Raw genomic sequence first — 11,559 nt, forward strand, 5'->3', positions numbered from 1 at the left:
TCGCCGTGGATAGGAATTTAAATGCTTTATTAATCAGTTTAAACCGATTAGCCAGCTACGAATAAGGAAAAGTTCTTCTATATCAAATTTATTTCCTGAATTAATGATAATTTTTAAATTAATACGATTTGTCAAAAAATATTTCCAATTTTAGTTACACGATTTAATCCCGTATAACCTAATTTATGTTTCACGTACAAATAAAAAATGATATAATGCAAATGTTATTAAATATACGAAGTATAACTTTTACTTAACATACATTAACCTTTGGAGTATGGGCCTAATAATTAATTTTGAAAGAAAAAGAAATGAAATAAAATAGACATATGAATGTATACACGATATGAATGTATTATTGAGATAATATGAATGTATTATTGAGATTTCCTTATAATATGCCGTATAAACAAGTGATACGAACATTCTCGATAATCTCATCCAATTATCGAATGGTTAATTTAATTTTCTTAAAAGATTTATCGATCGATGCATAATCATAGAAATAAATTGAATCGAACGTTCCAAAACGATCCTCCGAGAGAATATTATGGCAAAAAGGATTCATCATCCTCTTTCTCGTGCGCGCGCGCGCGCAGAAAAGAAAAGAAAGAGAAAAAGAAAAAAAAGGAAAAAAAAAGAGACATAAGAAAAAAAGGAAGAAGAGAAAGCAAGGAGGATCCCAACCGTCGAGAAATTCGACGTCGCCGGTTCACGGACGAAACTTTCCCACTGTCCGAACGAACGTGGTGGCATCGAACGGGAGGAAAGCGGCGAGACGCGACCGTACACGCTGAAACCGCGCGCGCGTGCGCTCACTCGCGCGATCTGCCCTTCGTCGCGACGAATTGAAAGAAAGGAGACCCTAAAAAAACTGGTTCTTTCTTTCCCCCTCGTAGGTTTTTGGGCCCGCACCTGGCCGTACCGCCGGTTCTTTGCGAGTACGCGAGATGAAAAGAGAAAGAAGGGGGAAAAAAAGAAGAGAAAGAGAAAGAGAAAGAGAGGGAGAGGGAGAGAGAAAGAGAGATAGAGAGAGAGAGAGAGAGAGAAAAGAAAAGAGAACTTCGATCGGATCTGACCAACCAGGGCGGCGATCTCTGAACCGAAAATTAATCGGCGATTAGCCTAAACGATAACGTCCTATTCTCCAGTTGTAACGCCAAATTCGAATCTATCTCTTTGCGTGAATCTCTTTTTAGATCGACGTAATATCTTTCTACGTCTATATTCTATTATTTTATAATTACTGATTAGATGAATTTTTTCGTTTTCTTTTCTTTTCCTATTCTTTTTTCTTTTCTTTTTTTTTTTTCTCTCTCTTTTCTTTTCCATTAACGATTAATTGGAGGAATGTAATACCAATTTGATTTCAATTTTACTTCAAACAAATATCGTATAATAAATGAACGTTAGTAACTTCCATCTTTAAAGAAGTTTCCAAGTGATTCTTGACGAGTGGCAATAGGAAGGGAAAGGGCTCTAATTCTTAAGTTAAGTCGAACAAAGTAGAATAATTCTCCCGTCGTAGGAGTTTCCGACCGATAAAGGGTCGAGGTGTTAACACTGAGTGCTAAATAGTGGACCCCAACTACCTCTCTCTCTCTCTCTCTTTCTCTCTCTCTCTCTCTCTCTCTCTCTCTCTCTTCCTACAACTCTCGAAAGAGTCTTGAAGTGCTTAGGTAAAGGGTTGGAGAGGGATCGATTAAAAGGCGTTGAGTTAAATAGTACTAAACTCCGTTTCGCTCTCGAAGCTCAAAGGATTTCCGGGGTGCTAAAGTCTACGGGTTTCGAGTGTTTCGCGGTTCTTTGCACGTGCTCGCTCCAACTAGCAGTACCTTTCTTTTAAAGAAGCCGACCGCCCACTATATTTTTTCCACTGACGGGAACCACGAAGTTAAAAAAAGAAGAACATTGAGAAAAAGAGGTAGAAACGATCGGTGGTTTGCGTGAGGCGACGCTCAACCCTCTCGTGACTTTTCCCGTTTGCGTTCTTGTTTCTATCGTCTATGTAAGTATATATATGTGTGTGTGTGTGTGTGTGTGTGTATGTACGTGTTAGTGTATATCTCTTCGCACCTACAACAGGATTCAGATTTAAAGTAGAGCTCGTTTCTATTCGAGAAAAGAAGGATTAACTAATGTAACTCCATAGAAACGACTTTCCATTGATTAAAAAAGCAAAATTAAACGATCGCAAATGGTAAAGAAAAAAGGAGTATCGATATCACGATCTTGCATCAATCGGACAATTATCATTTTTCGTATGCCTCGATCGTCACAGGATATGGTTTGCATGCGTCGAGCGTGTAAATCTGGTGAGAGGATGATTAATAAAACTACTAACAGTAGTCGACGATAAAGAGAAGTCGAAAGAGAGAGAGAGAGAGAGAGAGAGAGAGAGAGAGAGGGCCTCGAAAAAATGAGTTGCGACGCAGAAGCGAATACAAAACGGCATCGGCGAAGGATCAAAGGTCAAGAACCTCGAAGACCCTTTACCACTCGATTAGTGACTCGTCGTCTTCTTGGACTTGTGTGCTCTCTCTCTCTCTCTTTCTCTTTCCCTTTCTCTTTCTCTTTCTCTTTATCTTTCTCTTTCTTTTTATCTTTCTCTTTCTCTCTCGGTGTGGGCCGGGAGGGAAGGAAACTTCCGGACGATGCAGCTTGCACATAGGTCCAGGCTCCTTTTTTTCGGCGTCTCCTCTCTCGCGTACTTTAGCTGCATACGAAATACGAAAAAGGACAGAAGCTCGCACCGGAGGAGGCTCGCGTGCGTTCATCCGCTCTCTCTCTCTCTCTCTCTCTCTCTCTCTCTCTCTCTCTCTCTCACTCTTTCTCTCCCTCTCTCGTTCCGTGCGTGCGTAAGAGTACGTGCAACGTATTTTTGCAGGATACACTCCTCCCTCCTCCCTCATTCCCTTCTTCGTCTTCTTCATCGTCGTCCTTCTTCTTTTTTTCTTCGATCGGTGTGTCCTTCTCTATCTCTCTCTATCTCCCTCTCTCTTTCTCTCTCTCTCTCTCTCTCTCTCCTTCTCTTTTTCTTTTTCTCTCGATGAACTGTGTCGACGTTTCTTCTTTTTCTCTCTTACACGCTCGCTCGATCATTCCATCTTTGTCCTTCAAAGAGGACCGCTTCTCCTTTTTATCCCTTATCCTTTATTCTTTATCCTTTATATCCCGGTGCTAGGTAGACAAACGCGCAGAACGCACCACTCCCGAATGGCATAATGCATCTCGAACTGGTTTTCTACCGACGAACTGCGACGGCGAAGACGATGAAGAGTGAGAGGCACGGCCGTCTCATTTTTCCCATTACTCCCGAATTGCGCCACTCTTTTGACCGTTCCTTCCTTCCTTCCTTCCTTCCTTCCTTCCTTCTTTCCTTCCTTCCTTCCTTCCTTCTTTTCTTCTCTATTTTTCCGATCTCTCTTCGTCCTTTCCCTCTTTCTCTCTCTCTCTCTCTTTTTCTTTTTCTGACTCACTCTTTCTTTCGACCTATTATCCTTAGCTCGTTCTCTCTCTCTCTCCCTCTCTCTCTCTCTCTCTCTCTCTTTCTCTTTCTTTCTTTCTTTCTTTTTCAAACACTCTTTCGTTCGACCTATTATCCTTAGCTCGTTCTTTTTCTCTCTCTCTCTCTCTCTCTCTCTCTCTCTCGCTCTCGCATGTTCTCCCGTTCATCCAACCCTTTCTTTTTCTCTTCTCTTCTCTTCTCCGTTAAAAAAGTCTAGACCGACACCTGTGTGCCCGGGAGAACCAGATTCCCTCCTTGTCCTCCTCATCCCTCTCTCTCTCTCTCTCTCTCTCTGTATGTATGTTCACTACATTCACCTCTTTCCCTCCTATCTTTCTTACACCCTATTTTTTCCCCCCGTGTAACCACCTTCTCCTTGGAGGGTGCACCGGAGACGACACGTCTCCATCGATTTCACGCGTTCAACCCGGAACTAAGCTTTCGAAACTTCCCTCCCTCTATTTCTTTCGACTGAAAGAACGAGAGAAAGGGAGGAGGATTTTAAGAATACTCCATTCGTAAACGGAAGTAGAGAGTTGTGTACAGTGTTATTCATAATCCTTTTTTGTAATTTGTTTTTTAATAATCAATGTGAAATGATTTAATTCAACTTAATCGACGAGATTTTTGATCGGTTAATGTAAAATTTGAAGATTATTTTGATTATAAATAAAAATATTAAAGATGTGATATTTTATTTATGAAAAACAACGAACGAGTGTTTAAGAAAAGTTTAAAACAAATGATATATTATGAAACTTTAGAGAAATTAATAAATCGATGGATATAATGTTTTCGTTAATGGAAATGAAAGAAATAAATGATTTAATGTTTCATTACGAGTGAAATTTAATCTTCATGAACAGATTAAAATTGAGATTTCCCCTCAACTGAATTCTCGAGAAAAATAAATATGCAGATAATCCTTCTATAACATGTTCTTTGCGAATGTAATTTTCATACATTACGGTCTAAAAAAAAGTGGGAAAATTCATCTAATATGTTACTTTTAGAAAACGATTTTGACTGTTATGATAGAATCAAGACATTTTTGTATGACGATGAAAATGAAAATTAATAAACTTCAATGTTCGTGTACATTTTTCTTTTTAATTTATTATTAATTAATATTATATATATATATATCATTTTATTTTTATTATTATTTTAAATAAAAATATAATAAAAAAAGTAGGATCAAACTCTTATTTACGTCAGTTTAATGTTAAAAGTTTATCACAAATTTCGCAAATTATGAAAAAATTTTTAAAACATGAATCTTTCTTCTTATTTCTTGAAACGAAATATCAAATTTTTTATGTACGTACATTATTTCCTGGTATTCATTAAATAATAATGTTTTTCTCTCATATAACACTATTATGTTACAAATATTATTTGTTGTATTAATATTATATAGATATATATATATATATATCTCATTTTATTTTTGTTATTATTTTGAACACAGATATTATATAAAAAAAAGAAAAAAAAGAAAAAGAGAAACAGAATCAAATTCTTATTTATATCAGTTTAATTTTGAAAGTTTTTAATGAATTTTGCAAATGATAAAAAGAATCTTTAAAACATGAGCCTTTTCTTATTTCTTAAAACGGAATATCAAATTTTGTATGTAAATATATTATTTTCTGGTATTAATTAATAATAATGTTTCCCTCTCATATAACACACTATCGATGTAACACGGATTACGGATTTTCGTGTTATATGAGAGTTATCTGTATACATATGGAATAAAATAAAAAGGAAATGGAAGAGGAATAAAAATAAAAAGAAAGTAGGGGCATTGCAGGATCACTTTATCAGAAACCATAATAACAGGGTCGACATCCCCAACTCGATGGAATCGACCTTGAACCAACTCAAAATGTTTAAAAAGCTCCACCTCTTCGACCTTCTCTTTCTCTTACTTCTTTTCTTTTGATATACCATTCCTACGCTTGGTGTGCTCGCGCGAATCATGTCCTTTAACGAAGCGCGGCAGGATGCGCCGAAGATCAAGATCGTTGCGGACTTAATTGGCTAATTAATAAAGGCCCCTAATTACGGCGTAAGTAACGCGCCGTCGTTTTTAGGCGCGCCCCTCGTTATAAAGTGCGCGCACAGGTCGCGCTCGGTTGCGCTTTCTTTTCTCTCCTATATTTTATTCCTTTTTTTTTTTTTTTTTTATTCTTTTTTCTTTTTCTCTTTTTTTTTTCTTTCCCTTTTTTATTACGCGGCCTCTACGCTGCTAACCTTTATTTTTTCTGGTCACTTTCTTCCTTTCCTCGTACATCCATCCACACAACCTTCCTGGCCAGAATAATGATTTCGTTGCACATTTTGCCGGTAACTATGAATTTACATTTGTAATATGAAACTAACTATGAAACTGCGTTTGACTTTTGAAACAACTAATTTCGTTTTTTCTTTGTTATTTATATTTTTTTTTTTTTTTCTTTTGCTTTTTTCCATTATTTTATCGTTTTTTATTTTTATTAAAGCAAACAAAAATCTGATAAAAAATTTGAATCCCAATTAAAATTAAAAACAATAAGAGGATTTTATTTACTTTCGTTACTAATAACCCAAGTCATTTTTACTTCATTTTATATTTATTATCCTTGATGTTTATTTATAGTTTACGTCTGTATGTAAAAATGTAGGCTTTCCAGTAGATAAATATCTGGAAATTTACCCCGGTGTCGTAAACAAGTTTATAAGCTTAATTATGCCGATTAAATTCATTTGCACGTTGTCCGGAACGATCTTCGTTTCCAAATCGAAACAATACGATGGTAGAGTATTATTAAAATTGTTCAAACCTGGTTTTATATTGTACAGTTCTACTACGTTCTCTCGAAATTCCAAGCCAGGTAGAATTCCTTTGTGTGGAATTTCCGTTGTCCTTATTCGAACATAAAACCAGCCGGACTTCTGCTTGTTTTGGATCCATTTATTTTCATTTGCTGACCGCCATAACCCCTAAGTTAGTAATTAAGACATACATTTTAATGAGACCTCGGAAACCAATAATATTTTTAATTGAAAATATCAATCGCATTATTTTCCAATTAGAAAGGATCATTTTTTAAACTTCTAAATATGATACAAAGATGATATTATAACAATCATGTCCAATGTTATCTTTGTTAAGAAAATTTTCTTGTCTAACAATTTCAGGATTGTTAATTTTGCGAAAAAATTTCTACCTTAGCTAATTACCGCGACTAATTACGGCGATTTGTATTTTCTCTTCGCTTTGGTAACTTCATAAGCTTTTGAGGTTCGCAGACTTTGGCTGGCGAAGACACGAGGTCATTAAAGTGACAGGTGATGGTTTCCAATTAACTTCTGATTGCACGCATTTCTTCAGAACTTCCGCAAAACGCTTTCGTGGTGAATTCACGATTTGCTTTTTATCGTCGACTTTTTTATCGATCACAACGGTCATGAACACGCGATAATTCTTGACCGTACGATGGCTCTATCATCGTGTATTAACTCGATAGCAAGGAATGCAAAAAATAATGAATTCTAGGAAGAAACAATGAAAACATTGATTTCTAATTAATTTCCATTTTAACTTACACGTAATATGGACGATCTCACGAGGTATTTAATTTCAAATATCGGCGCTATTAGAGATAAAAACGAATGCCTTTGACGATTTATCTATCAAATTTACGTTACTTTCTTATCACAAGCGCATGATTCTTTCTAAAATTTAAATCGTATTGAAATTGTTAAAGTTCGCGCGACTCTTGACTCTCGTGACCGATAAAAGAAATCTTCAATTTTAATAAGATGATTTCACAATTAATCGTATCGCGCTCTCAAGAAAAACGTAATAATTTAAAAAGATGATAGATATCATTGAGCTACTTTGTAGAACTATCATTTCTTTTTTTCTTTTTTCTTTCTTTTTTTTTTCTTTTTTCTTTTTTTTTCTTTGTTTTTTTAACACGAATCGAAAATTTTGTGGAAGCAATAGTATGCGTGTACTATCAATTTCAATCTTTCATCAACGATAAGCAGGCGCCATGATTCCTAGGTTAGACGCAAAAAATTTTTTCACGTATCGATCAAATTCGATATTTGTCCGTATCTGTAGACGATTTTTTATTTGTGAGAAATCACAAAAATATTATTTCATCGAACGATCGGGCCTCGAGACAGTTAATTTTAACATTTCTTTACACACCGATATTATTGATAACATTTATAAGTAAAATATATGATTTTAATCCTTCTCATTTGGTTGACAAAATCCATATATTCATAAAGACGTATGAGATCTAACCTTCGCAAACGTTATCGAGACCAGGACTACAGAATGATTTTACATTAAGAGCGATAAAAGTTTCGAGATTGAGAGTGGCTGTTATCTAATGTCACTTTTTAACAGTACCTAAATTATAGTAATATTAGACATTGCTTAGCTTCATGTACGACGATAACGAAAGAAAATGAGATCGAGTTCAACCATTGGCCTCGTTTCGTTATCATACCTTGCTCCTGTCACGTGAAATATTCTCAAGGTATCAAGAAAAAGACAGTCGTTCATTGTGGACTATTGAAGATTCAACGATCAAATTTCAACGATTAAGACGAATTAAATGAACGTTCCTAATTTTTATTTGACAGATCATTGGGATGATGATAAGAAATAAACTGGTTGATCAACTTTTAATCAATTCGATTTATTATTACATATAAAACTAACATGAGCGCAATAAAATAAAGATAAGATAGATAGCATAAATAAGACTTACATAATTATAAAAGAAACGTAATAATGTAAAGAAACAGAAATAGAATATAACATAGTTATTAAATATTCGCAATAGATATCAAAAAAATGTTTCGATCTTTGACGATTGATATACAACGTCATAACAAGTAATATTACATGTGTGTGTTTGCTTTTACATCGTATTCTTTAACGTCCTAGAAATAAAACTTTGTGCATTAGCATTAAAATCAACAAGACATATTGTATCTACGTTCGCATCAGGACTATGAAAATATTAAGTATCATAAATGTTCGAAAGAGGGAAACAAGTTTTACATCATTGCTCCGTGTAATCCTATATACTTAAGTATGCTCTTCCCAGCTTTTCCAACAAATGGTCACTTCTATGTTTTTCTTTACTCTGTCTGACGTTTATTTTTCGAAATCGGAGAATTATTTATGGGATAAGATCGTAAAGAAACAATTTTTCTTAGACTTTCCAATGCATCTTCTAAAATGTGCTTCCTAGGATCGCATTTCTTTTTCACCCTCGATGATAAGGACAATGACCTTTCCATCCTATTCCCTCGAAAGACATTCGTAGACATCAAAGCGTGTACGGTTCGCTCGATGAAATAGCAAGAAATCTTGGCCACTGGATGTTGGCGTCTCCGAAGCAATTTATGATTTAATAGAACGAAGGTCAACGCAGAGAGAGATAGGTAGATAGATAGATGGATAGAGAGAGAGAGAGAGAGGGAGAGAGAGAGAGAGAAAAGAAAAAAGGAAAAAAAGGAAGACGTGACACCCTGTGCACGTAATAAAGTCATTTCAAGAATAAGTTGGTTATTGAAATCTACATAAAAAAGGGAAAAAAAAAAGAGAAGAAAAATCATTTTTTCCAGACATAATTTATTCGTCGAAAAAGTTGTCTTTGATTTAAAATTTAAACTACTGAGCCTGTAACAAAAAAAAAAAAAAAAAAAGAGAAAAAAGATAAAAGTAGATAAATAAAAAGGAATTTTGATTATTCGAGGGAAAAAAAAAAGAAGAAGAAGACCAAAAAAATGAAAAAGAAAAACGATTTTTTCAGGCAAAGAAGACTATCGAAACGATAAGATAGGTGTCAAGAACCCCCAAAATTCCTACGAACTGTTTAATCAGCTTATCATCGACTATCTCAAGCTATGAGCATTCCTTACTACCTGTGCTCGCTGATACTGAGATAGTGAGTAAACTGTGTAAAACGATTTAATAGAGAGATAGAATGGGATCTTAATGAAGACATATCAAAGTTTTTCGATTTATATATATATATATATCCATATATATGTACTTACATATATGTATTTACATATATGTACTTACATATATGTACTTACGCATTGCAATAGAAAAGAAAGGAAAGTAAAGACGAAAGATAAGAAAAGATATATTTATTTTGGAATCACGAAATAGGTAGAGAAATAGAGAAAACATTTACTTTATTTTTTTTTTTTTTATACGTAATCATGTTAGAATTAGATCAATCTCAGTCTTCAAAAGTCCCATCGATTTAGAATCGATTTTAAAGAAATATAATACGATTGAATATTCGAATGTTCACTAGTTTGAATATTAATTTTCTTTGGTCTATTCTAATAACATTTTCAAACCCGAATCGTTATGAATTAATTCGATATGAAACATTTTAGCTTCAGAGAAACAAATTATCGCTATTCTCGTATGATCTCCAAACTTTAGATGGATTCCTTTCTCTCTCTCTTCTCTCTCTCTCTCTTTCTATCTTTCTATCTTTCTTTCCCTCTCTCTCTCTCTTTCTCTTTTTCTTTCTCTTTCTCTTTTTCTATTTCTTCACTCGCTCAGATAACGTCGTTAAGTAAATCACGGTAAAAATGAATAATTTAAAAATCCTTAACTCCGATGAGCGATTCAGAAATCATTAAGGAATAACCATAGACGGTTGCGTAAAGAAGATGACTTTATCGAAGATATCACAGTTTTAACTCGCGATAAATTTACCGCTACAATTGTTTCAAGAGATTGTCTCGGACGATTTTTCCATACTCTTTAAAGGCTTAAACAGTTCTCATATTGTCTCCCAAAATACATTTCAAACAGAAAGAAGGACAAAAAGAGAGAGTTTTGATCTTTTTTGTTGGTTCTACTAAGCCGAATCGTTGCGAAATTTTGAAACTCCATTTCTAAGTATTTTTAATAGAGGGAATCTTTTTTACAATGGTAAAGCTTGCAATCCTAGGGTCTCATTCTCTACCTGATTAATATCTCCTCTTCTCTCAATGAGAAGAGCGTCATCGAGTCTCAATGGACCTGCCAGCGATTATTTTGAGATTTACGAGACGACATGTGGCTCTACTTCGAGGAGAAACAAAGAAAAAAGAGAAAAAAAAAAGAAAGAGAGGAAAAAAGGAAACGATGGCTTGTGGCCTTTCTCTTTTTATTTCTTTCTCCTCGCATATTCTCTCTCTCTCTCTCTCTCTCTCTCTCTCTCTCTCTTTCTCTCTCTCTGTCTCTGCCTCAGTCTTTCTCTTTCCCTCTGTCTCTATCTCTCTATCTCTCTCTCTCTCTCTCTCTTTTATCTTTCTCTTTCTTTCCTTCTTTATTTCCACAGTTCCGAGTGGATGGGGGCTCTAAAGTGACACTTTGGGGCGTAGCTCGACACTTTTATGGACCCCATACCAGACTTCTCCCTCTCTCTTTCTCTTATTCGTTTTTTTCTTTCTTAAGCGAAAACAGACTACTCAAGAGAAAGAGAGAAGTCTGACAGAGCGGCAAATCGAGAAAGTGTCCACTTGCCGTCTGTCTACTCGAAATCATGCTTCTAATATGAATTCCATTGCTTAGGTTAGAATGAAAAAGAGAAAAGGAAGATCTTTATAGTTGATCTCGTTGATGGAGAGAAAGTCTTATCTCTTAACTATAACTTTAAATCAACTTGAGAATGTTTATCGCATAATCATCTTAAAGGGCGCGAAAAATTTATGAAATTTTTTAAGATATACATGTGTATACATACATATGTAATACACGAAGTCAAGTGCAAAAGCGACAACGACAGAAACTGTGTGTGACTCTCGTAGTTTTGATATCTGCTAAAATAAATATGAATATCAAGTGGACGTTAAGTAAATCATTGACGAAACGTACAGCTGTGAGTCGCCATGACGGCGGCGGCAATACTATTATCGGAAAGACGACAGATAGACAAGAATCGTGGCCCGTTCGATTGTAAAAGCATGTGATTAAAATTACCTTGAGACCCGGCAGTCGATAATGATCATGCTCGTTTAAC

The 11,559-nt window shown here is 35.1% G+C and overlaps 1 long non-coding RNA gene across 2 annotated transcripts in view; it reads right to left on the reverse strand.

Annotated features, from left to right (window-relative positions):
- LOC124950038 overlaps positions 1-8,134 on the reverse strand; it is a 31,520-nt gene extending 23,386 nt beyond the window's left edge. For both annotated transcript variants that reach the window (XR_007101246.1, XR_007101245.1), the window contains exons 1-2: positions 6,724-8,134; positions 6,337-6,496 (exon numbers count right to left, since the gene is read on the reverse strand). This is a non-coding gene — a long non-coding RNA (uncharacterized LOC124950038). The remainder of the gene's footprint in view (positions 1-6,336; positions 6,497-6,723) is intronic.
- Between the last annotated feature and the right edge of the window lie 3,425 nt (positions 8,135-11,559).

Source organism: Vespa velutina, chromosome 1, assembly GCF_912470025.1.
Source record: "Vespa velutina chromosome 1, iVesVel2.1, whole genome shotgun sequence".
NCBI classification, from domain to species: Eukaryota; Metazoa; Arthropoda; class Insecta; order Hymenoptera; family Vespidae; genus Vespa; species Vespa velutina.